Source organism: Phyllobates terribilis, unplaced genomic scaffold, assembly GCF_046119375.1.
Source record: "Phyllobates terribilis strain yellow unplaced genomic scaffold, ASM4611937v1 Scaffold_1__5_contigs__length_1240528914, whole genome shotgun sequence".
Classification (NCBI taxonomy): Eukaryota; Metazoa; Chordata; class Amphibia; order Anura; family Dendrobatidae; genus Phyllobates; species Phyllobates terribilis.
Window position 1 is genome coordinate 9634622 of NW_027362761.1, and position 26857 is coordinate 9661478.

Sequence of the window (26857 nt, forward strand, 5' to 3'; positions counted from 1 at the left end):
CAGGAGCTGCTCCTCCATCCTCCAGCTTTTCCATTGTGGACAGCTGTGTGGTGAGCAGACCAGAGACACCAGGAGCTGCTCCTCCATCGTCCAGCTTCTCCAATGTGGAGAGCTGAGTGGTGAGGAGACCAGAGACACCAGGAGCTGCTCCTCCATCCTCCAGTTTCTCCATTGTGGACAGCTGAGTGGTGAGGAGACCAGAGACACCAGGAGCTACTCCGCCATCCTTCAGCTTCTCAATTGTGGACTGCTGAGTGGTGAGGAGACCAGAGACACCAGGAGCTGCTCCTCCATCCTCCAGCTTCTCCATTGTGGACAGCTGAGTCGTGAGGAGACGAGAGACACCTGGAGCTGCACCTCCATCCTCCAGCTTCTCCATTGTGGACAGCTGTGTGGTGAGGAGACCAGAGACACCAGGAACTCTTCCTCCAGCTTCTCCATTGAGGACAGCTTTGTGGTGAGAAGACCAGAGACCCCAGAAGCTGCTCTTCCATCCTCCAGCTTCTGCATTGTGGACAGCTAAGTGGTGAGGAGACCAGAGACACCAGGAGCTGCTCCTCCATCCTCCAGCTTTTCCATTGTGGACAGCTGTGTGGTGAGCAGACCAGAAACACCAGGAGCTGCTCTTCCATCCTCCAGCTTCTCCATTGTGGTCACCTCAGTGCTGAGGAGACCAGAGACACCCGGAGCTGCTCCTCCATCCTTCAGCTTCTCCATTGAGGACAGATGTGTGGTGAGGAGAACAGACACCCCAGGAGCTGCTCCTCCAGCCTCTCCATTGTGGACAGCTGAGTGGTGAGGAGACCAGAGACACCATGAACTCTTCCTCCAGCTTCTCCATTGAGGACAGCTGAGTGGTGAGGAGAAGAGACACCCCAGGAGCTGCTCCTCCAGCCTCTCCATTGTGGACAGCTGAGTGGTGAGGTGACCAGAGACACCAGGAGCTGCTCCTCCATCCTCTAACTTCTCCATTTCGGACAGCTGAGTGGTGAGGAGACCAGAGACACCAGGAGCTCTTCCTCCATCTTCCAGCTACTCTATTGTGGACAGCTGTGTGGTGAGGAGACCAGAGACACCAGGAGCTGCTCCTGCATCCTCCAGCTTCTCCATTGTGGACAGCTGACTGGTGAGGAGATCAGAGACACCTGGAGCTGCTCCTCCCGCCTCTCCATTGTGGACAGCTGTGTGGTGAGGAGACCAGAGACACCAGGAACTCTTCCTCCAGCTTCTCCATTGTGGACAGCTGAGTGGTGAGGAGACCAGAAATACCAGGAGCTGCTCTTCCATCCTCCAGCTTCTCCATTGTGGACAGCTGAGTGGTGAGGAGACCAGAGACCCCAGAAGCTGCTCTTCCATCCTCCAGCTTTTCCATTGTGGACAGCTGTGTGGTGAGCAGACCAGAGACACCAGGAGCTGCTCCTCCATCCTCCAGCTTCTCCATTGTGGAGAGCTGAGTGGTGAGGAGGCCAGAGACACCAGGAGCTGCTCCTCCATCCTCCAGCTTCTCCATTGTGGACAGCTGAGTGGTGAGGAGACCAGAGACACCAGGAGCTACTCCTCCATCCTTCAGCTTCTCCATTGTGGACTGCTGAGTGGTGAGGAGACCAGAGACACCAGGAGCTGCTCATCCATCCTCCAGCTTCTCCATTGTGGACAGCTGAGTGGTGAGGAGACCAGAGACACCTGGAGCTGCACCTCCATCCTCCAGCTTCTCCATTGTGGACAGCTGTGTGTTGAGGAGACCAGAGACACCAGGAACTCTTCCTCCAGCTTCTCCATTGAGGACAGCTGTGTGGTGAGGAGACCAGAGACCCCAGAAGCTGCTCTTCCATCCTCCAGCTTCTGCATTATGGACAGCTGAGTGGTGAGGAGACCAGAGACTCCAGGAGCTGCTCCTCCATCCTCCAGCTTTTCCATTGTGGACAGCTGTGTGGTGAGCAGACCAGAGACACCAGGAGCTGCTCCTCCATCCTCCAGCTTCTCCATTGTGGACAGCTGATTGGTGAGGAGACCAGATACACCAGGAGCTGCTCCTCCATCCTCCAGCTTCTCCATAGTGGACAGCTGAGTGGTGAGGAGACCAGAGACTCCAGGAGCTGCTCCTCCATCCTCCAGCTTCTCCATTGTGGACAGCTGAGTGGTGAGGAGACCAGAGACACCAGGAGCTGCTCCTCCATCCTCCAGATTCTCCATTGTGGACAGCTGAGTGGTAAGGAGACGAGAGACACCAGGAGCTGCTCCTCCATTTTCTCCATTGTGGACAGCTGAGTCATGAGGAGACCAGAGACACCAGGAGCTGCTCCTCCATCCTCCTGCTTCTCCTTTGTGGACAGCTGTGTGGTGAGGATACCAGAGACACCAGGAACTCTTCTTCCAGCTTCTCCATTGTGGACAGCTGTGTGGTGAGGAGACCAGAGACACCAGGAACTCTTCCTCCAGCTTCTCCATTGAGGACAGCTGTGTGGTGAGGAGACCAGAGACCCCAGAAGCTGCTCTTCCATCCTCCAGCTTCTGCATTCTGGACAGCTGAGTGGTGAGGAGACCAGAGATACCAGGAGCTGCTCCTCCATCCTCCAGCTTTTCCATTGTGGACAGCTGTGTGGTGAGCAGACCAGAGACATCAGGAGCTGCTCCTCCATCCTCCAGCTTCTCCATTGTGGACAGCTGAGTGGTGAGGTGACCAGAGACACCAGGAGCTCTTCCTCCAGCTTTTCCATTGTGGACAGCTGAGTGGTGAGGAGACTATAAACACCAGGAGCTGCTCCTCCATCCTCCAGCTACTCCATTGTGGACAGCTGAGTGGTGAGGAGACCAGAGACACCAGGAGCTGCTCCTCCATCCTCCAGCTTCTCCATTGTGGACAGCTGAGTGGTGAGGAGACCAGAGACACCAGGAGCTACTCCTCCATCCTCCAGCTTCTCCATTGTGAACAGCTAAGTGGTGATGAGATCAGAGACTCCAGGAGCTACTCCTCCATCCTCCAGCTTCTCCATTGTGGACAGCTGAGTGGTGAGGAAACCAGAGACACCAGGAGCTCTTCCTCCATCCTCCAGCTTCTCCATTGTGGACAGCTGAGTGGTGAGGAGACCAGAGGCACTAGGAGCTGCTCCTCCATCCTCCAGCTTCTCCATTGTGGTCAGCTGAGTGGTGAGGAGACCAGAGACACTAGGAGCTGCTCCTCCATCCTCCAGCTTTTCCACTGTGGATAGCTGAGTGGTGAGGAGACCAGAGACACAAGGAGCTGCTCATCCATCCTCCTGCTTCTCCATAGAGGACAGCTGAGTGGTGAGGAGACCAGAGACACCAGGAGCTGCTCCTCCATTCTCCAGCTTTTCCATTGTGGACAGCTGAGTGGTGAGGAGACCAGAGACACCATGAGCTGCTCCTCCAGTCACTCCATTTTGGTCAGCTTTGTTGTGAGCAGACTAGAGACACCAGCAGCTGCTCCTCCATCCTCCAGCTTCTCCATTGTGGACAGCTGAGTGGTTAGGAGACCAGAGACACCAGGAGCTCTTCCTCCAGCTTTTCCATTATGTACAGCTGTGTGGTGAGGAGACCAGAAACACCAGGAGCTGCTCCTCCATCCTCTAGCCTCTCCATTGTGGATAGCTTTGCGGTGAGGAGACCAGATACACCAGGAGCTACTCCTCCATCCTCCAGCTTCTCCTTTGTGGACAGCTGTGTTATGAGGAGACCAGAGACACCAGGAGCTCTTCCTCCATCTTTTCCATAGTGGACAGCTGTGTGGTGAGGAAACCAGAGACACCAGGAGCTGCTCCTCCATCCTCTAGCTTCTCCATTGTGAACAGCTCTGTCATGAGGAGACCAGAGATACCAGGAGCTCTTCCTCCAGCCTTTCCATTTTGGATAGCTGTGTGGTGAGGAGACCAGAGACACCAGGAGCTGCTCCTCCATCCTCCAGCTTCTCCATTGTGGACAGCTGTGTCATGAGGAGACCAGAAACACCAGGAGCTCTTCCTTCAGCTTTTCCATTGTGAACAGCTGTGTGGTGATAAGACCAGAGACACCAGGAGATGCTCCTCCATCCTCTAACTTCTCCATTGTGGACAGCTGTGTCATGAGGAGACCAGAGACACCAGGAGCTCTTCCTCCAGCTTTTCCATTGTGGACAGCTGTGTGGTGAGGAGACCAGAGACACCAGGAGCTGCTCCTCCATCCTCCAGCTTCTCCATTGTAGACAGCTGTGTCATGAGGAAACCAGCGACACCAGGAGCTCTTCCTCCAGCTTTTCCATTGTGGACAGCTGTGTGGTAAGGAGACCAGAGACATCAGGAGCACTTCCTCCATCCTCTAGCTTCTCCATTGTGGACAGCTGTGTGGTGAGTAGACCAGAGACACCAGGAACTGCTTCTCCAGCTTCAACATTGTGCACAGCTGTGTGGTGAGGAGACTAGAGACACTAGGAGCTGCTCCTCTAGCTACTTCTTTGTGGACAGCTGTGTGGTGAGGAGACCAGAGACACCTGCTGTGTTCAACTGTCCAAGCACAGTGGATGTGATTCCAAGAAACCTGCACCCGACGTGCGCCCAATGACGCTGCTGAACTGTGCGGTTTTGGTGCTTATTTCTTTCTAGATGCTTCTATGTGGAGCCTAAAGACAATGCATGCATAAAACTGCTGATACTTTTTTAAGTGCAGAATCAAAGCTTTTCTGTGCTATAAAAAACACATTAAAAATGCGACTTCACATCTGCACCAAGAAAGCATCAAATAATGGGAAGAAGATTGTTATTGTGGAATTTGGTGTGAACATCTGCAGAAAACAAAAAAAACACAATATTTCTGCAACGTGTGAACACTGCCTTACAGACACAAAAAATCCCGATGTCATATAGTGATGCTACTTAAAGATGAGAAAGTTCTGGCGGCTCCGACCGCGAATGATGGAACAAAAAATAATCCACAGGTCCCAACTAGAGATGAGCTGGATGCACCGAAGACATCGCACCAGCCCTCGCTAATCAAAAGCAGCACCGGGGACGCCGGAAGGTTAGAGATTCGCGGCCTCCGTCCAGCCGCTGGGTACCACTGACCTGGACCAGAGACCCTTGAATTCATCCGCTCATCTCTAGTCCCAACTGTCCCGGATACAGCGGACAGTCCCAGATTTGGGTCTTCTGCATGTCCCTCACTGCCACTTCCCCTCTGACTTCTCCTCCTGCCAGGGGAGAAAGAAATGGTTAATGGGCGTGGATTGGGGTGTGGCCAAAATTAGTGGTGTGGCCAGAACAAGGCTCTCATAGACTTGTATTGAAAAGTGACCTCCGCACAGCTCCTTGAAACAATGGAGCTGCAGGCAGGTCACAAACTGCAGGAGATGGAGCGGTGGTGAAAACAGATGAAAACACCGGAAGTTGAGTGTCAGACAGGAGGCAGGAGACTTGGATTTTAAGCACCTTTCTAGCGGTGAAACTATCTTCTTCACGGCATATGGTTCTGCGAGAGCTGCATTCCCTCAAATATTTCTGGTCACCACACTGCAACGCTCTGTGACCGAGTTAAGATGGCTGCTGTCTCTGATAGCAAACCATACGTGCATGTCGCCCTGGGGGCTGTATCGTCCACCCCCCCCCTGCGTTGGCGATCTCTGTGATTGGCTGATCAATTCTGACCAGCCAATCACGGTGATGTAACAAAGTATAAAGAAAAACAAAACAATGTGACATGCTGTAATTGGTGCTGTCTAAGACACCACCAATCACGGCAGTAACAATTTATGGGGTGATCGTGACATCACCGCTCCTGATTAACCCCTTTGGCGCTTATTATTGGCTGAACAATAGTTACTGACCAATCAGTGCCAAAGGGGTTAATCTAAAATAGAGATCACCACTTTGCACGCCATCTTTACCTCAGAGTTGGCATGCAGAGCGGTTGTGAGACCTCCCTGTGTTACCTGAGAGAGAGAATCATTGGTGGCCAGTGCGATCCACCTGCGATCTGTCTCTTGCGATCTGGGCTGTGTGACCGATCTGTAATCGCAGCAGCAGTTCCCCAATTTCCCCCCCAGAAAATAATAGTAGTTAGTACAGTGTAGCTTTATAGGTAGGGAGGTAGCGTTTTTCTTTTGCAAAAAAAAATGGATAGTTAGCGCCGAGTAAATTTTTAGTTAGTGCATTAGGGGAGTGTATGTGTAGCACCCCAGGGGTCTGGTTGCCACAGTGATAGAAATATCACGTCTGGGAGCAAGTGGGAGGTTCCCTGGTCAGGAGCCCTTGAACATGCAACACCTCCTGTCCCAGACCAGATAGGGGAGGAACCTGCCCTATTTAAACTGGATCTGGGGCGGGGTTAGTTCAGTTAGAGCCTGGAGTGAAGTTCCAGACACAGGGAAAGCAACAGCTAGGAGCTCTGTAGGAGCAGGAGCTGAGTGCCAGAGACTGGAAGCTGATATTGCTCGTCCTGGCTGAAGACACTACGACCGGACGACGGAGTCCGAGGCTGTGAAGACTTATACAGTACAGACCAAAAGTTTGGACACACCTTCTCATTTAAAGATTTTTCTGTATTTTCATGACTATGAAAATTGTACATTCACACTGAAGTCATCAAAACTATGAATTAACACATGTGGAATTATATACTTAACAAAAAAAGTGTGAAACAACTGAAAATATGTCTTATATTCTAGGTTCTTCAAAGTAGCCACCTTTTGCTTTGATGACTGCTTTGCACACTCTTGGCATTCTCTTGATGAGCTTCAAGAGGTAGTCACCGGAAATGGTCTTCCAACAATCTTGAAGGAGTTCCAAAAGATGCTTAGCACTTGTTGCCCCTTTTGCCTTCACTCTGCTTTCCAGCTCACCCCAAACCGTCTCGATTGGGTTCAGGTCTGGTGATTGTGGAGGTCAGGTCATCTGGCGTAGCACCCCATCACTCTCCTTCTTGGTCAAATAGCCCTTACACAGCCTGGAGGTGTGTTTGGGGTCATTGTCCTGTTGAAAACTAAATGATGGTCCAACTAAACGCAAACCGGATGGAATAGCAAGCCGCTGCAAGATGCTGTGGTAGCCATGCTGGTTCAGTATGCCTTCAATTTTGAATAAATCCCCAACAGTGTCACCAGCAAAGCACCCCCACACCATCACAACTCCTCCTCCATGCTTCACGGCGGGAACCAGGCATGCAGAGTCCATCCGTTCACCTTTTCTGCGTCGCACAAAGACATGGTGGTTGGAACCAAAGATCTCAAATTTGGACTCATCAGACCAAAACACAGATTTCCACTGGTCTAATGTCCATTCCTTGTGTTCTTTAGCCCAAACAAGTCTCTTCTGCTTGTTTCCTGTCCTTAGCAGTGGTTTCCTAGCAGCTATTTTACCATGAAGGCCTGCTGCACAAAGTCTCCTCTTAACAGTTGTTGTAGAGATGTGTCTGCTGCTAGAACTCTGTGTGGCATTGACCTGGTCTCTAATCTGAGCTGCTGTTAACCTGCGATTTCTGAGGCTGGCGACTCGGATAAACTTATCCTCAGAAGCAGAGGTGACTCTTGGTCTTCCTTTCCTGGGGCGGTCCTCATGTGAGCCAGTTTCTTTGTAGCGCTTGATGGTTTTTGCAACTGCACTTGGGGACACTTTCAAAGTCTTCCCAATTTTTCGCACTGACTGACCTTCATTTCTTAAAGTAATGATGGCCACTCGTTTTTCTTTACTTAGCTGCTTTTTTCTTGCCATAATACAAATTCTAACAGTCTATTCAGTAGGACTATCAGCTGTGTATCCACCTGACTTCTGCACAACACAACTGATGGTCCCAACCCCATTTATAAGGCAAGAAATGCCATTTATTAAACCTGGCAGGGCACATCTGTGAAGTGAGAACCACTTCCGGTGACTACCTCTTGAAGCTCATCAAGAGAATGCCAAGAGTGTGCAAAGCAGTCATCAAAGCAAAAGGTGGCTACTTTGAAGAACCTAGAATATAAGACATATTTTCAGTTGTTTCCCACTTTTTTGTTAAGTATATAATTCCACATGTGTTAATTCATAGTTTTGATGCCTTCAGTGTGAATGTACAATTTTCATAGTCATGAAAATACAGAAAAATCTTTAAATGAGAAGGTGTGTCCAAACTTTTGGTCTGTACTGTATATCCAGCAGCAGAAACCAGCCGGCAGGGGATTTCAGGTCATCTGGCCATAGGAAGCCCGGAGGCTCAGTCACACACACAAGGGACCGGTACCGCCATCGAGGAGCGGAAGCTGCCAGAGGGTCCAAGTCACCAGCCATACGGGTGAGCACCACACTGTATACTCAGGGACGTGGGCTACTTCCACTCGCTTACAGCAAGGTAGCCAGGAAGAGTGCAGATAGACGGGGAGGCCTACAACTCCACCTGGCCAGGGGAACTCCTGTTTGTTCACAGACTGACCAGGCCCCTTATGCTAGCCAGTACTCCCGGGAGGGTCTGCCTTATCATCATCAGTAAAGACCCTGAACTGCACTGCAAAGACTCTGAGTCGTTCCTGCTTCACCCGTGCACCATCACTCCCATCATCCACACTCACTGCCCTGAGGCTATACTCCTCCCGTGGGGAGTTGTTCCATCCTCTGCTGCGCACACCACACCAGCCTCAGCGGTCTGCCTCGCAGCGGCGGTACACCCTGACCGCAATCCACGGGTGGCGTAGTCGGACATTAAATCATAAAAACCCTATAAAAGCCGGCCACTGGTCTGACCACCCTGAGCCACGGGACCGAGTCACCGCCACGGAGACTACAACTCCCAGAGACCCGGCTCCGGGTAACCCACACACGTGCATACACGGCCCAGGGGGCGCATCATATGTCGCATTGTTAGTGACGTCTGTTTTTCTTTTGCAAAAAAATAGAAGAATAGCACCAAGTAAATTTATAGACAGGGCATTAGGGTAGTGAACATCACTGTAATTTTTTTTTAGGCAAACTTTTTTTTTTTTTTACATCTACTGATTTTTCTTTTCATTTGTTTCTTCTAAAAGTTAACTTTTTTCTTTCTACATTTTATGATAATTATCTTTATTTTTATACAGAGCTAACATATTCCGCAGCGCTTTACATACATTATCTTCACAGTCCTCATTGGGGCTCACAATCTAGATTTCCTATCAGTATGTCTTTGAGTTTGGGAGGAAACTGGAGAACCCGGAGGAAACCCACAGCAAACACTGGGAGAACATACAAACTCCTTGCAAATGTTGTCCTTGGTGGGATTTAAACCCAGGACCCCAGCGCTGCACGGCTGCAGTGCTAACCACTGAGTCATCGTGCTGCCCATAATTAATAAATTTAAACCTGCCCCACACACTACATGTGTTAAAGCACCACTTGCACACACATCCCCAGTGTTTTAAAGAATAAAATAAAAATGGCCCAGTCCCATGGCTATTCACCAGAGGAGGCATACGCTTTCCTTGCCACCGACATAAATTTAGGCAGTGAGGAAGATCCCACATTCCTCTATTCCTCCTCATCTAGTGAGGAACAATCCCCAGCAAGGCAACCCCTTCAGCAATCAATTTCATTTGGACTCCACCCCCCAAAAATTATCAGCCTGTTATTCCGGATTTTATCGGCAGCTCAGGAATCCAATTTGACGCTACAGGCCTCACTGAAATTGACTTTTTCAAATTCTTTTTCAGCAAGGAAATAATACATGTTATGGTGGCACAGACAAATTTGTGTGCCTATGAATTTGTTACCCAAAATCTTATATCATCATACGCCAGATGGACCCCTGTAAATGCCTCAGAAAATATGACATTTTGGGGCATTGTGCTGCATATGGCATAGTCAGAAAATCAGAGATTCGGAAATACTGGAGTACTGATCCTCTCTATAGCACACCGGTATTTCCGTATAGCCATGTCAAGAACACGATTTGAAGCGATCCAAAAATATTTGCATTATAATGATAATGCGCAGGTTCCTCCCTGAGACGATCCTCACTTTGATCGTCTATACAAAATTCGGCCAGTAGTTGAACACTTCAGAAGAAAATTTGCTGAGGCGTACAACCCCCAAAGGGACATTGCTACAGATGAATCTATACTTAATTTCAAAGGGAGGCTAAAATTCCGACAATACCTGCCCAGTAAGAGGACCAGATACAGAATTAAACTGTATAAATTGTGCAAGAATACCTCAGGGTACACCCACAGATTTAAGGTCTATGAAGGGAAGGACACCCAGATTGGCCCCCCTGGATGCACCCTTGTCCTGGGGGTGAGTGGGAAAATTGTGTCAGAATTGCTGCACCCACTGCTGGATATCACCTCTACATAGATAACTTTTACAAGTTACAAGTGAAGCCTACCCTGAGAAACCTGGCCTTTGCATTAAGGATTGTTTCAAAGCAAACTACAAGTCCCCAAATTAATAAAATTTGTTTTTGCCCAGTTGTCACAACACACTTTTATAATCTGATATACTCTGCACAACTTACATTGCACAACTTTACACTGCACAACTTACATACATATTACATTGAAACTTATGGTAAGTAAGTAATGTAATATTCAATAAAACATTTTAAAAAGGAAATGCAAAAATCTGGAACTTTGGGAAAGCTGATTTCAACAAATTAAGGGAAGAGCTTAATCGAGTAGACTGGGACCATGTCAGGGTAACTGGGGATACCGAATGTAAATGGGACATGTTTAAGGAAATTCTGGTAATAAAATGTCCAGGAATAAAAAGAAACCATTATTTTATGGATAAATAAGACAGTACAAAGTTTAATAAGACAAAAGCAAAGGGCATTCATAATCTTGAAGGTCGAGAATACAGAAATAGCATTTCAGGAGTATAAAGATCTAAATAAGAAATGTAAAAAAGAAATCAAGCTAGCAAAATTATCTACCGAGCAACAAATCATCAGCGACATTAAAATAAATCCAAAATGTTTTATACATACATGAATGCCAAAAAGAAAAAATCAGATGGTATCGGCCCCTTAAAAGACGATAACAACAAGATAATTAAAGAGGACAAAGAAAAGGCAGAGATATTAAACAGGCACTTTTCATCCAATCCATGTTCACCAACAAACCGTCTGTTCCAGGGATCTTTCAACAGGGCAAAAATCAAAGTTCACCACCTGATATAACTAGTTTAACGCAAAAAAAGTATGCCTCTGTCTGAGCAAATTAAACATTGACAAATCCCCTGGCCCAGATGGTATGCATCCACAGATACTGAGGGAATTGAGCTCAGTAATTGACAAACCGCTGAATCTCATTTCTTAGACTCCCTTGTAACAGGGGTAGTGCCACAGGATTGGAGGATGGCCGATGTGGTACCGATATTTAAGAAAGGTCAGAAGGTGGATACAGGTAACTACCGTCCGGTAGGTCTGACATCAGTAGTGTGCAAATTATGAGGGCATCATAAGAAATGACCTGCAGAGTTATATCGGAGAGAATAATATAATAAATGATAATCAGTATGAATTCATGAAAAAGAGGTCGTGTCTAACCAACATGTTGGGGTTCTATGAGGAGGTAAGTGCAAATCTGGATGTTGGTAATGCGGCTGATGTGATTTATCTGGACTTTGCAAAGGCATTTGATACTGTACCACATAATGGCTTTATACTGAAGCTACAGAAGCTAGGACTTGGAGGGAACTATATGTAGCTGGGTAAGGAATTGGCTAAATGATAGCAAACAAAGTCGTCATAAATGGTACGTTCTCTAAATGGGATATAGTCAGCAATGGGATGACGCAGGAATATGTGCTAGGACCAGTTCTTTTTAACCTCTTTATTAATGACCTTGGGAATGGGATTGAGAGTAAAGTGTCAGTTTTTGCTGACAACAACAAACTATGTAGGATATTAAAATCTGATCTTGACATTACGATATTGCAGAACCATCTGGATAAGATGACTGAACGGGCAAACACTTGGCAGATGAGGTTTAATGTAGATAAATGTAGAGTAATGCACCTAGGACGGAGTAATCCTATTGCTGCATACACATTAAATGGGAGTATACTCGAGACTGCAGAACAGGAAAAGGACTTGGGTATTCTGGATACAAGTAAGCTGAGCTGCAGTAATCAATGTCAAGCAGCAGCCACAAACGCAAGCAAGATTTTAGGATGTATAAAAAGATAAATAAAATCCCGCGATCCCAACGTATTGTTACCCCTTTATAAATCACTGGTGAGGCCACATCTGGAATATAGGATGCAGTTTTGAGCTCCACATTCAGAAGTTAGAGTCAGTTCAAAGGCGGGCAACTAGATTATTATAAGGGATGAAAGGCCTCTCGTATGATGAGAGATTGAAAAAGTTGAGCTTGTTTAGCTTAGAGAAACGATGCGTCAGAGGAGATTTCATTTACATGTATAAATATATGTGTGGTCAGTACAAAGTGTAGCGTTGGCGTCTCTGCCTCCTGCTGGTAAAAGACGCCGTTCCCCTCACCGCCGTGGTCCCGGTCTGGCGTCCTCCAGCTCCCCTGCTGCTGTTGTGCGCCTTCCTGGGCACTGTGCTTAGCGTGCACGCGCTCCCTCCCTCTTAAAGGGGCCGCGCGTTCCGTCCTAAAGTGTCCCTGGCCGGTGGACCACTCCTATTTAAAGCACCTCCTCCAAAATGGAGGTGCCTGTGCAAGGTTGTTGTTTGTGTGCTAACACTCTCCTCAGCCCTCAGGTTCCTGTGCCCGCCTGCCTGTCTATCAGCTGTGCCCGCCTGCCTGTCTATCAGCTGTGCCCGCCTGCCTGTCTATCAGTCGTGCCCGCCAGCCTGTGTATCAGCCGTGCCCGCCAGCCTGTGTATCAGCCGTGCCCGCCAGTCTGTCTGTCTGCCGTGCCCGCTAGCCTGTCTACCTGCCATGCCCACCGGCTTGCCTACCCGGATCACCTGTCAGGTTACCTGCTGTATCTGCAAGCTTGTCTACCCGGATCACCTGTCTGGCTACCAGCCGTACCCGCCTGCTTGTCTACCCGGATCACCCGTCAAGCTACCTGCTCTTCCGCTGTACCTGTCAGCCTCAGCCACCTGATGCGTGGGAGTCGCCTGCTGTCACACAAGGTCGGTCCCAGAGTGGCACCTGGTTCCCCTGCCCGGTCCCTCCTTGGTTCACGGAGTCGACTAATCCGCCATGTGGCCAGGGTCGGTCCAAGTAGGCGCTTAGTTACGCCTGTCTGGTCCCTCCTTGCATCCCAGCACAGAGGTTCCACCACCCGGACCCATAACACAAAGGACTAGCACATGACTTATTCCTTCCAAAGACCATACTAAGGACCAGGGGGCACTCATGACTGGTGGAAGAAGGGCGATTCCAGCACCTAAACAGGAAGGGGTTCTTTACAGTCCTACCACAAGTGATAGTAATGGCAGACACTATAACAGCTTTCAAAAAAGGGCTGGACGATTTTCTCGATGCACATAACATTGTGGGTTACAGTTAAATTAGACAAAATGTTACACCTATAGTAGTACATTTAATACGATAATAGTAATTACATAACTAGTATCATAATTAGGTTTGATCCATGATTCTTGGACTGATCGCCTTTTCTCGGGGTCAAGTATAAATTTTTCCCAGTGATGCAAATTGGCTGAATGTGTCCTGGGGATTTTGCCTTCTTCTGGATCAACAAATTTAGGCATAGGGAGTTTAGTAATACCATTCTTAGAATCATAAGAGTAATACAAAATATAAAATAAATCAAAACAATTATAAACAGGTTCATTATTAAATGTAATAGTGCAGCTATAACAAAAATTGCATTGCTATAACTATGCATCTAGATAATTCCTTGAGGGGTCTAGTTTCCAAAATGGGGTCTCTTGTGGAGAGTTTGCACTGTTTAGGCACATCAGGGGCTCTCTAAATGTGACATGACGGTCGCTCTTCATTCCAGCCAATTTTGTGTTCAAAAAGTCAAACTGTGCTCCTTCCCTTCCGAACCCTGCCGTGCGCCCAAATAGTGGTTTTACCCCACATATGGGGTATCAGCGTACTCAGGAGAAATTGCACAACAATTTTTATGGTCCATTTTCTCCTGTTACCTTTGTGTAAATGCAAAAAATTGAGGCTAAAAGAACATTTTTGTGGAAAAAATTAGATTTTTTATTTTCACAGATCAACGCTACAAATTTCTATGAAGGCTCAAATTTATAAATTTCTTTGAAGCACCTGGGGCTTCAAGGTGCTCACCACACATATAGATAAGTTCCTTGAGGGGTGTAGTTTCCAAAATGGGGTCACATTTGGGGGGTTTCCACTGTTTAGGCACATCAGGGGCTCTCCAAATGCAACATGGTGTCAGCTCTAGATTCCAGCCAATTTTGCATTCAAAAAATCAAATGGCAATTCCTTCCACATTGCTTAAGTTCCTGTGAAGCACCTGAAGGGTTAATAAACTTCTTGAATGTGGTTAAAAAGAAAAGTAACTTCCATTATAATGTTAAATTGAATTTGCAACTCAATACTCATTGGAGTTTTCTGAGATAATTAACATAATTCTAAAATACCTGTCCTGGTTTAAGATAAGAAGAATGGAGAACAATAAATTATGGGTGTCATTTTAAATCTAAAAGGGGAGATACATTGGGAAATACTGTATATTATTACCTTCTGTGTTCTCTTATGACATTCCGTGCACATAAACTTGGTTTACATGCAAGGGCTTTTATAATGGTGGCCACCACAAATTAAACATTTATGCATTTATAAAGAGGGAGAAATCTATCAACGTCACTAAAAGGCCCGTATTTGCAACTAGGCACCCGAAGTCCGGTGCCTAGGGCGGCGGGTTGCAGGGGGTGGCACCGGGTCGAGATTTAAAAAAATATATACAGTGGGTACAGAAAGTATTCAGGCCCCTTTAAATTTTGAACTCTTTGTTTTATTGCAGCCATTTGGTAAATTCTAAAAAGTTCATTTTTTTCTCTCATTAATGTATACTCTGCACCCCATCTTGACTGAAAAAAAACAAAAATGTAGACATTTTTGCAAATTTATTATTAAAAAAAGAAAAACTGAAATATCACATGGTCATAAGTATTCAGACCCTTTGCTCAGACACTCATATTTAAGTCACATGCTGTCCATTTCCTTGTGATCCTCCTTGAGATGGTTCTACTCCTTCATTGGAGTCCAGCTGTGTGTAATTCAACTGATAGGACTTGATTTGGAAAGTCACACACCTGTCTATATAAGATCTCACAGTTCACAGTGCATGTCAGGCCAAATGAGAATCATGAGCTTAAAGGAACTGTCCAAGGAGCTCAGAGACAGAATTGTGGCAAGGCACAGATCTGGCCAAGGTTACAAAAGAATTTCTGCATTACTCAAGGTTCCTAAGAGCACAGTGGCCTCCATAATCCTTAAATGGAAGAAGTTTATGACCACCAGAAGTCTTCCTAGACCTGACCGTCCAGCCAAACTGAGCAATCGTGGGAGAAGAGCCTTGATGAGAGAGGTAAAGAAGAACCCCAAGATCACTGTGGCAGAGCTTCAGAGATGCAGTTGGAAGATGGGAGAAAGTTCCACAAAGTCAACAATCACTGTAGCCCTCCTCCAGTCGGGCCTTTATGGCAGAGTGACCAGACGGAAGTCTCTCCTCAGTGCAAGACATATGAAAGCCCGCATAGAGTTTGCTCAAAAACACATGAAGGACTCCTAGACTATGAGAAATAAGATTCTCTGGTCTGATGAGACGAAGATAGAACTTTTTGGTGATAATTCTAAGCGGTATGTGTGGAGAAAACCAGGCACTGCTCATCACCTGCCCAATACAATCCCAACAGTGAAACATGGTGGTGGCAGCATCATGCTATGGGGGTGTTTTTCAGCTGCAGGGACAGGATGACTGGTTGCAATTGAAGGAAACATGAATGCGGCCAAGCTCAGAGATATCCTGGATGAAAACCTCTTCCAGAGTGCTCTGGACCACAGACTTGGCCGAAGGTTCACCTTCCAACAAGACAATGACCCTAAGCACACAGCTAAAATAACAAAGGAGTGGATTCAGAACAACTCTGTGACCATTCTTGACTGGCCCAGACAGAGCCCTGACCTAACCCCAATTGAGCATCTTTGGAGAGACCTGAAAATGTCAGTCCACCAACGTTCACCATCCAACCTGACGGAACTGGAGAGGATCTGCAAGGCAGAATGGCAGAGGATACCCAAATCCAGGTGTGAAAAACTTGTTGCATCATTCCCATGAAGATTCATGGCTGTACTAGCTCAAAAGGGTGCTTTTACTCAATAATGAGCAAAGGATCTGAATACTTATGACCATGTGATATTTCAGTTTTTCTTTTTTAATAAATTTGCAAAAATTTCTACATTTCTGTTTTTTTCAGTCAAGATGGGGTGCAGAGTGTACTTTAATGAGAAAAAAATGAACTTTTTAGAATTTACCAAATGGCTGCAAAGAAATAAAGAGTGAAAAATTTAAAGGGGTCTTGTAACGGGTCTGGGAGGCGGAACCTCTGAGCTACTATACAAGGGGGCGGTCCTTGTAGGGGAGCGGGTGGCGACCAGGGTAGACGGGCAGGCAGTCACAGCAGGTGACTGGGACAGTCTCTGAATGAACGGGCAGGAGGTCACGGCAAGTGACCGGGGCAGTCTCTGGATGAACGGGCAGGAGGTCACGGCAAGTGACCGGGGCAGTCTCTGGATGAACGGGCAGGAGGTCACGGCAAGTGACCGGGGCAGTCTCTGGGTAAAGGATTGGTACGACCTGTGGCGGCAGATGATAGACGTGAGCTCCCAGGTGAGCAGGCGAGAGTCTCTGGATAATCGGGTGGTCTCAGCATGTGACGGCGGAGCCTCCAGGAAGACCAACAGACAGGTAGCAGATGAGCGCTCCCAGGTGAGCGGGCAGGAGTCTCTGGACAGGCGGGTGGTCACAGCACGTGACGGCAGAGCCTCCTGGTAGGCTAGCAGACAGGCAGCAGATGAGCGCTCCCAGGTGAGCGGGCAAGCTGGTCCTTAGACAGACTGACAGGAGTTGGAAGGCAGACCGTCGGACCTCAGGCAAGCAGGCAGGTAGAAGATGTGCGCTCCCAGGTGAGCGGGCAAGCTGGTCCTTAGACAGACTGACAGAAGTTGGAAGGCAGACCGTCGGACCTCAGGCTAGCAGGCAGGTAGCAGGATATCAGGCAGGAATTAGACAGCAGACTGGCAGGAATCTGGCAGGTAACTGGCAACGGGACCTGAGGGCTGAAGCAGAGTAGTGAACAGTGCTACAACATTGCTCGGGCACCTCCATTTTGGAGGAGGTGCCTTTTATATGGGAGGTCCTCCGGCAATTGGCCGGGGACTCCTTAGGACGGCGCGCGCGGTCCCTTTAAGAGAGGGGGAGCGCGCGCGCGCGCGCCCTAAGCACACTGCCGGGGAAGGAGCGCGTGCCGGAAGCAGCGGGAGGAGAAGCGCTGGAGGACGCCGCGCCAGGAGCGGGGAGGTGAGAGGGACGGCGTCTCTGCCTAGTACGGGGCAGAGACGCCGATGCTACAGTACCCCCCCCTTTAGGCCCCCTCTTTTTTTGGCCAGAAAGAAATTTCTCAAGGAGAAGCGGGGCGTTGATGTTCTCCCTGGGTTCCCAAGTTCTCTCCTCAGGACCAAACCCCTTCCAATCTACAGAAAAAAGGTTTTTCCTCTTACCCTCTTGGAGGCCAGAATACTCTCTACCTCAAAGATGTCATCAGCGGAAACCGGAGCAGGAGGGGCACCTGGATTTTTGGAAAAAAAGTTAAAGACAACGGGTTTGAGGAGAGATACGTGGAAGGAGTTGGGGATCCGTAGGGTGGCCGGGAGTTTTAATTTGTAGGCCACAGGGTTAATTTGCCTGAGGACTTCGAAGGGGCCGATGAATCGAGGACCCAACTTGTAGGAGGGTACTTTGAGCCGCACATGTTTGGATGAGAGCCAAACCTTGTCTCCCGGACGGAATTGGGGCGGATCCAGACGTCTCTTATCAGCATATCTCTTCATCCGCTCAGAGGAGAGAAAAAGAGCGGACCTGGTGCTCTCCCAAATAGTAGAAAATTCGCTGACAAGAGACTCCGCAGCAGGGTTGTCCACAGAAACGGAGACAGGAAGTGGAATCCGGGGATGTTGGCCACCGACTATAAAGAACGGTGATTTGGAAGAGGACTCGCTCTCATGGTTGTTATAAGAGAACTCGGCCCATGGTAGGAGATCCAACCAGTCCGAGTGGTGAGCATCAACGAAGTGCCGGAGGTAGCTGGACAAGATCTGATTGATCCGCTCCACTTGACCATTGGACTGAGGGTGGTAAGCGGAGGAGAAATCCAGGGTAATGTCCAGCAGCTTACATGTGGCTCTCCAGAAGCGAGAGGTGAACTGAACCCCACGATCCGACACGATGTGGAGGGGCAGACCATGGAGACGGAAGATGTGGCGGATAAAGTCTTTAGCCAGCTCGGGTGCAGATGGAAGACCAGGCAGGGGAATGAAGTGGGCCATCTTAGAAAAACGGTCAGCGACAACCCAAATGACAGTACAACCGGCAGAAACTGGAAGGTCGGTGATAAAGTCCATAGCAATGTGTTGCCAAGGAGCAGCAGGTACGGGAAGGGGCAGGAGATGGCCGGCAGGTAGATGTCGGGGAACTTTGTTACGGGCACAGGATGAACAGGCCGCGACGAAGTCTACCACGTCCTTATGCAGGGTAGGCCACCAGTAATGCCGGGTAATAAGTTGGAAGGTCTTCTTTTGGCCAGCATGGCCAGCTAGTTTAGAAGAATGTCCCCAGCGAAGAAGCCTCTCCCGATCTGGCACAGCTACGAGCGTCTTACCGGGTGGAAGACGAGTCAGATCCAAGGGGGCCACATTCATCACCTTGGAGGAGTCGATGATGTGCGTAGGTTCCTCCTCTTGATCGGAGGACAGGAAGGACCGGGACAAGGCATCAGCTTTGACGTTCTTGTCCGCCGGACGGAAATGAAGAATGAAGTCGAAGCGGGCAAAAAACAACGACCACCGGGCCTGGCGAGGATTGAGTCTCTGGGCATTTTGGAGATATGCCAGGTTTTTGTGATCCGTGTAGATAATTACCGGGTAGAGAGCCCCTTCAAGCAGATAGCGCCACTCTCCCAGTGCCAATTTGATGGCTAGCAATTCCCGGTCTCCAATGGAGTAGTTGCGCTCCGACGAGGAGAAGATTTTGGAGAAGAAGCCGCACGTTACCATTCTCCCGGTAGAAGACTTCTGGGTGAGCACCGCTCCGGCTCCGGAGGAGGAGGCATCAACCTCCAGGTAGAATTGTTTATTACAGTCCGGACGGTGCAGGACGGGAGCAGAGGCGAAGGCTTTCTTTAGGGAAAGGAAGGCCTCCTCGGCTTCAGGCGACCATGTCCTGGGGTTAGCCCCCTTACGGGTAAGTGCATATATGGGAGCAGTCCGAGACGAGAAGTGTGGGATGAAAAGACGATAATAATTAGCGAAGCCCAGGAATCGCTGTATCGCCTTCAAACCTTCAGGACGAGGCCATTTTAGAACGGAAGAGAGCTTCTCGGGATCCATTTGCAGACCTGTTTGGGAGATGACATAGCCCAAGAACGGAAGGGAGGTCTGATCGAAGAGGCACTTCTCGTATTTGGCGTAAAGGTGGTTCTGCCGAAGCCTAAGCAGGACCTGACGAACATCCCTCCGGTGTGTGGGGAGATCCGGAGAGAAGACCAAGATATCGTCCAGGTATACCACTACGCAGGAGTACAGGAGGTCACGGAAGATGTCGTTGACTAGTTCCTGAAAGACCGCGGGAGCATTACAGAGACCGAAGGGCATCACAAGGTACTCGTAGTGACCATCCCGGGTATTGAATGCCGTCTTCCACTCGTCTCCTTGACGGATACGGATCAGATTATACGCTCCTCGTAGATCCAGCTTGGAGAAGATCCTGGTGCCCTTGAGACGGTCAAACAATTCGGAGATGAGTGGCAGGGGATATTTCTTTTTTACCGTGATGAGATTGAGTCCTCTGTAGTCAATACAGGGACGTAGCGAGCCGTCTTTCTTTTTGACAAAGAAGAATCCGGCTCCAGCCGGGGAGGTAGATTTTCGGATAAATCCCCTAGCCAGATTCTCTTCAATGTACTCAGACATGGCTCGGGTCTCGGCTGCAGACAACGGGTAGATACGCCCACGGGGAGGAGTGGTGCCAGGTACCAGGTCGATCGGGCAATCGTATGGCCTATGGGGTGGCAACGTCTCAGCTTCCTTCTTACCGAAGACGTCCGCATAGGGCCAGTAGGGAGCCGGGAGACCAGGTAAGTTAGCTGGAGTAGGCTGAAGGCGAAGTGGACGGACCGGGACCAGGCAGGTCCTATGGCAGTCAGGACCCCATCGGAGTACTTCACCGGACCGCCAGTTCAATACGGGTTCATGTGTCTGGAGCCAAGGTAGACCTAGCAACAGGGAGTGAGAAAGTCCGGACAGCACATGGAATGAGATCTCCTCAGAGTGCAGCATTCCCACCTGCAGGGTTATGGGTTCGGTGACGAGCAGGATGGTCTCTGAGAGAAGTCTTCCATCCATGGAGGCGACTGACAATGGTTCAGCCAGGGACTTGGTGGGAATATGGTATCTCTCTACCAGAGACTGGGAGATGAGGTTTCCAGCAGCTCCAGAATCCAGATGGGCGAGTTCAAAGAGACGATTTTCTCCCCAAGCAATAGAGACCTTACTTTTGTCTAGGACGACCTCTCCGAGTGGTCCTAGACACTGGCGTTTCCCGGCTTTTCCGGGCAGGAACGGATGAAGTGCTTCATACTGCCACAATAGAAACAGCTTCCCTCGGCTCGGCGAGATTCTTGGCGAGAACCGACCATCTTGGTCTGGTCGACCTGCATAGGCTCAGGAGAGTGTAGCTGAGGAGAGACGGAGGGAGTGACGGGTTTCTGAAAAGTAGGAGCTAGACGTGGAAACCTCCTCTCACGGGTGACCTCTTTGGCACGCTCCTGGAACCGCAGGTCAATCCGGGTGGCAAGAGTTATTAGGTCATCGAGAGTGGTAGGAATGTCCCGACCGGCAAGTTCATCTTTAATACGGCCGGACAGACCCTCCCAGAAGACGGAAACCAGAGCGTCATTATCCCAGGCCAGCTCCGAGGCAAGGGTACGGAACCGTATGGCATATTGGCCCACGGTGAGACTTCCCTGACGGAGGCGTAGCAGAGATGATGCGGATGAGGTCTTACGTCCGGGTTCGTCGAAGACTTTCCAGAAAGCCGTGAGAAAGGCAGGCAAGTCGGACACCAGGGGGTCTCCTCTCTCCCATAGAGGATTTAGCCAGGCCAGGGCCTCTCCGGTGAGATGGGACATGATGAAGGCAATTTTGGCCCGGTCGGAGTTAAACTGGTGAGACAGGAGTTCAAAGTGCAGGGTGCACTGATTTATGAAGCCCCGAGCCTGGGCGGAGTCGCCTCCGAAACGAGGAGGTGCAGAAAGCCGGGGTCCAGGGTAGGATACCATGTTATTAGTGGGCAGTGGAGCTGCCGGATTGCGAGTCATGGCACTGGCGGTGGTTGCAGGCAGAGCAGTCAGAGTGTCCAGGCGAGAATTGACATTCCGCAGGTGACCCAGGATGGACTCCTGTTGGGACCTCTGACGGGACAGTTCATGACACAGGTCCGAGAGCGAGGGAGCTTGGGTGCCACCGGGTTCCATGGCCCGAGCAAACTGTAACGGGTCTGGGAGGCGGAACCTCTGAGCTACTATACAAGGGGGCGGTCCTTGTAAGGGAGCGGGTGGCGACCAGGGTAGACGGGCAGGCAGTCACAGCAGGTGACTGGGACAGTCTCTGAATGAACGGGCAGGAGGTCACGGCAAGTGACCGGGGCAGTCTCTGGATGAACGGGCAGGAGGTCACGGCAAGTGACCGGGGCAGTTTCTGGATGAACGGGCAGGAGGTCACGGCAAGTGACCGGGGCAGTCTCTGGGTAAAGGATTGGTACGACCTGTGGCGGCAGATGATAGACGTGAGCTCCCAGGTGAGCAGGCGAGAGTCTCTGGATAATCGGGTGGTCTCAGCATGTGACGGCGGAGCCTCCAGGAAGACCAACAGACAGGTAGCAGATGAGCGCTCCCAGGTGAGCGGGCAGGAGTCTCTGGACAGGCGGGTGGTCACAGCACGTGACGGCAGAGCCTCCTGGTAGGCTAGCAGACAGGCAGCAGATGAGCGCTCCCAGGTGAGCGGGCAAGCTGGTCCTTAGACAGACTGACAGGAGTTGGAAGGCAGACCGTCGGACCTCAGGCAAGCAGGCAGGTAGAAGATGTGCGCTCCCAGGTGAGCGGGCAAGCTGGTCCTTAGACAGACTGACAGAAGTTGGAAGGCAGACCGTCGGACCTCAGGCTAGCAGGCAGGTAGCAGGATATCAGGCAGGAATTAGACAGCAGACTGGCAGGAATCTGGCAGGTATCTGGCAGGTAACTGGCAATGGGACCTGAGGGCTGAAGCAGAGTAGTGAACAGTGCTACAACATTGCTCGGGCACCTCCATTTTGGAGGAGGTGCCTTTTATATGGGAGGTCCTCCGGCAATTGGCCGGGGACTCCTTAGGACGGCGCGCGCGGTCCCTTTAAGAGAGGGGGAGCGCGCGCGCCCTAAGCACACTGCCGGGGAAGGAGCGCGTGCCGGAAGCAGCGGGAGGAGAAGCGCTGGAGGACGCCGCGCCAGGAGCGGGGAGGTGAGAGGGACGGCGTCTCTGCCTAGAACGGGGCAGAGACGCCGATGCTACAGGTCTGAATACTTTCCGTACCCACTGTATATATATATATATATATATATATATATATATATATATATATACAGTGTATATATATGTACAGTACAGACCAAAAGTTTGGACACACCTTCTCATTTAAAGATTTTTCTGTATTTTCATTACTATGAAAATTGTACATTCACACTGAAGGTATCAAAACTATGAATTAACACATGTGGAATTATATACTTAACAAAAAAGTGTGAAACAACTGAAAATATGTCTTATATTCTAGGTTCTTCAAAGTAGCCACCTTTTGCTTTGATGACTGCTTTGCACACTCTTGGCATTCTCTTGATGAGCTTCAAGAGGTAGTCAATGGAAATGGTTTTCACTTCACAGGTGTGCCCTGTCAGGTTTAATAAGTGGGATTTCTTGCCTTATAAATGGGGTTGGGACCATCAGTTGTTTTGTGCAGAAGTCAGGTGGATACACAGCTGATAGTCCTACTGAATATACTGTTAGAATTTGTATTATGGCAAGAAAAAAGCAGCTAAGTACAGAAAAACGAGTGGCCATCATTACTTTAAGAAATGAAGGTCAGTCAGTGCAAAAAATTGGGAAAACTTTGAAAGTGTCCCCAAGAGCAGTTGCAAAAACCATCAAGCGCTACAAAGAAACTGGCTCACATGAGGACCGCCCCAGGAAAGGAAGACCAAGAGTCACCTCTGCTTCTGAGGATAAGTTTATCCGAGTCACCAGCCTCAGAAATCGCAGGTTAACAGCAGCTCAGATTAGAGACCAGGTCAATGTCACACAGAGTTCTAGCAGCAGACTCATCTCTTCAACAACTGTTAAGAGGAGGCTTTGTGCAGCAGGCCTTCATGGTAAAATAGCTGCTAGGAAACCACTGCTAAGGACAGGCAACAAGCAGAAGAGACTTGTTTGGGCTAAAGAACACAAGGAATGGACATTAGACCAGTGGAAATCTGTGCTTTGGTCTGATGAGTCCAAATTTGAGATCTTTGGTTCCAACCACCGTGTCTTTGTGCGACGCAGAAAAGGTGAACAGATGGACTCTACATGCCTGGTTCCCACCGTGAAGCATGGAGGAGGAGGTGTGATGGTGTGTGGGTGCTTTGCTGGTGACACTGTTGGGGATTTATTCAAAATTGAAGGCATACTGAACCAGCATGGCTACCACAGCATCTTGCAGCGGCATGCTATTCCATTCGGTTTGCATTTAGTTGGACCATCATTTATTTTTCAACAGGACAATGACCCCAAACACACCTCCAGGCTGTGTAAGGGCTATTTGACCAAGATGGAGAGTGATGGGGTGCTACGCCAGATGACCTGGCCTCCACAGTCACCAGACCTGAATCCAATCGAGATGGTTTGGGGTGAGCTGGACCGCAGAGTGAAGGCAAAAGGGCCAACAAGTGCTAAGCATCTCTGGGAGCTCCTTCAAGATTGTTGGAAGACCATTTCTGGTGACTACCTCTTGAAGCTCATTAAGAGAATGCCAAGAGTGTGCAAAGCAGTCATCAAAGCAAAAGGTGGCTACTTTGAAGCACCTAGAATATAAGACATATTTTCAGTTGTTTCACACTTTTTTGTTAAGTATATAATTCCACATGTGTTAATTCATAGTTTTGATGCCTTCAGTGTGAATGTTCAATTTTCATAGTCAAGAAAATACAGAAAAATCTTTAAATGAGAAGGTGTGTCCAAACTTTTGGTCTGTACTGTATATATATATATATATATATATATATATATATATATATATATATTTTTTTTAAAATCTCCCTCAGTCCTCCAGACACTTTAAGAAAACCGGCGTCTTTGTGGAGGAGGGAGGGGGCCTGTCGCATTCATTTTTATTCGATTCTTTAAAACGCGAATACAAATGATCCTCCGTGCACTTCGGTACTTCCGGGCTCAGTGGAGCTTCAATCAGCGTGCGGCGGCATGCGCCTGATCGCTGATGACGTCACGGCAGCACAAAGAGGGGACCATATCAATGCCGAGTGCCACGGAGGAGGACAAGCCGAATCCTGGAACAGGTAAGTGCTCACAGAGCCGAAGATGCAGCCTGGCGCTTCAGTATGGAGAACATGAGGGGGAGCACGGTATGGAGAACATAAAGGGGGGCGCTTTAGTATGGACAACATGAGGGGGAAGCATGGTATGGAGAACATGGGGGGAGCACGGTATGGAGAACATGGTGGGAAGCACGGTATGGAGAACATGGGGGGGTACTGCAATGTGGAGTACATGAAGGGGGAAGCATGGTATGGAGAACATGGGAGGGCGATTCAGTATGGAGAACTGTCATGGGTGTGTCAGGTGACAGACAGTTGCCCTGCAATTGGTTGCAGGAGATCTCTACATTGGGCATTACAGACATCTTCTTAGAGGCTGGCTGTCTCTAGGACCCAGCGGCTACCTCCTTCTGGCTAATTAGCTCTCTGGGCTGAGTGTATAAATACCTGCTGTGTCTGAGAGGGAGGTGCCGGCGATATTCTTTACTACTTGTGAGACTTTAGCAAGAGCAGTACTTCGTCTTCTCTGGAGCTAGAGGCCATGTGCATATTTGTCTGGAGTCTAAAGCTAAGCAGTCCCCCCCTGTTTTTCTACCCTTGTTGTCTATAGAATCTAGTGGAGATTGACTAGTGCTCATCTCCTCCCTTCCCTAGCCTTAGCCATACGCCAGGGAAAGTCAGAGCGAGGCACGCGTGCCGCTTTGGTGAAGAGCCAATATAGGGACAATAGTTGAGATTGGGTGACACTAGACCAGGGTAGGAGGTCTCGAGTTCCCCCTTTCCCTAGTGTCTGGGCTCCCTTTACCTCTTCCCTCTGTGTTACACTACATCTTTCCCACACCTTGCATGACATTATCGCCGGCCGAGCACGTTTTTAAAAGGAAAAAAAAACTGACATTTTTTTTTTTCTCCGTGTGTTTTTGGGTATGGACCTTTTTTTTTTTTCCTTTCTCCCTTGGTATGGGTTCAGTTGCAGAGCTTGCAGAGCAGTTCCGCCGTCTGTCCCTGGAGGCGAATGACCTCCACTGTGAGGTTCAGTAGCAGCATCAGCGGTTACAGGTTGCCAATGTGGGGGTCTCTGCCGGTAGGCCTGTCCAGATTGAACCAAAGGTTGCCCTCCCGGACAGGTTTTCAGGAGGTAGAGACAAGTTTTTTGTATTTAAGGAGGCATGCAAATTGTATTTCAAACTTCGTCCTTACTCCTCCGGTAATGAGGAGCAACGGGTTGGTATTGTGATCTCTCTATTGCAGGGAGATTCTTCGTCATGGGCGTTTTCGTTACTGCAGGACTCAGTTTGTCTCCAGTCTGTGGAGCAGTTTTTCGGGGCTCTGGCCCTCATCTATGATGACCCTGACCGAGTCGCCTTGGCTGAGTCTAGGCTACGTCGCCGTCAGCAGGGGAATCGGTCAGTGGAAACGTACAGTTTAGTGATGAGCGAGCACTAAAATGCTCAGGTGCTCGAAGCTCAGGTCGAGCACATTGGAATACACGGGTGCTCGACCCGAGCAACGAGCCCAATGTAAGTCTATGGGAAACTCGAGCATTTTTCTGGCGGTCCCCAACCCGGCGGTCTGCAGAAGGTCAAAAATTGCCCAAATCGATGGGAACAGTGCTCAATTAAACGTCAGGCAGGCAGAATATATAGGTAGACAGGCAGGCAGGGTATATAGGAGGGTGCTTGAAAAACATAGCAGGGCACTTGGAACACACTAGTGCCCTCCGATTTTCATGCACCCGTCTCTTTAAAAAAGCCGGCAATTCATTAGCGGCATACATCGGTACCCGACAATTTAGAACAGAAAGAATAGAGCATCACACATAGATTAGATAGATAGAAACATGTCAGTCACATATATAATAAGTACAGTGACAGTGTTGGTTACTGTACTTGTCATTTAGTGTTAAAATAAAGGATTTATTAAAAAAAAAAAAATTGGCGTGGTGTTCCCCGCAATTTTAGTCTCTAGCGGAGGTTAAGCAGACGGCTGGGGCAGATGTTTGAAGCCTGGAAAGGGGGTAATACCCACGGAGCTTCCCAAGCTACTAATATCAGCCCCCAGCTGAATACCTAGCCTTTACTAGCTATTAAAATGGGGGACCCAAAAAAAAATAACGTGA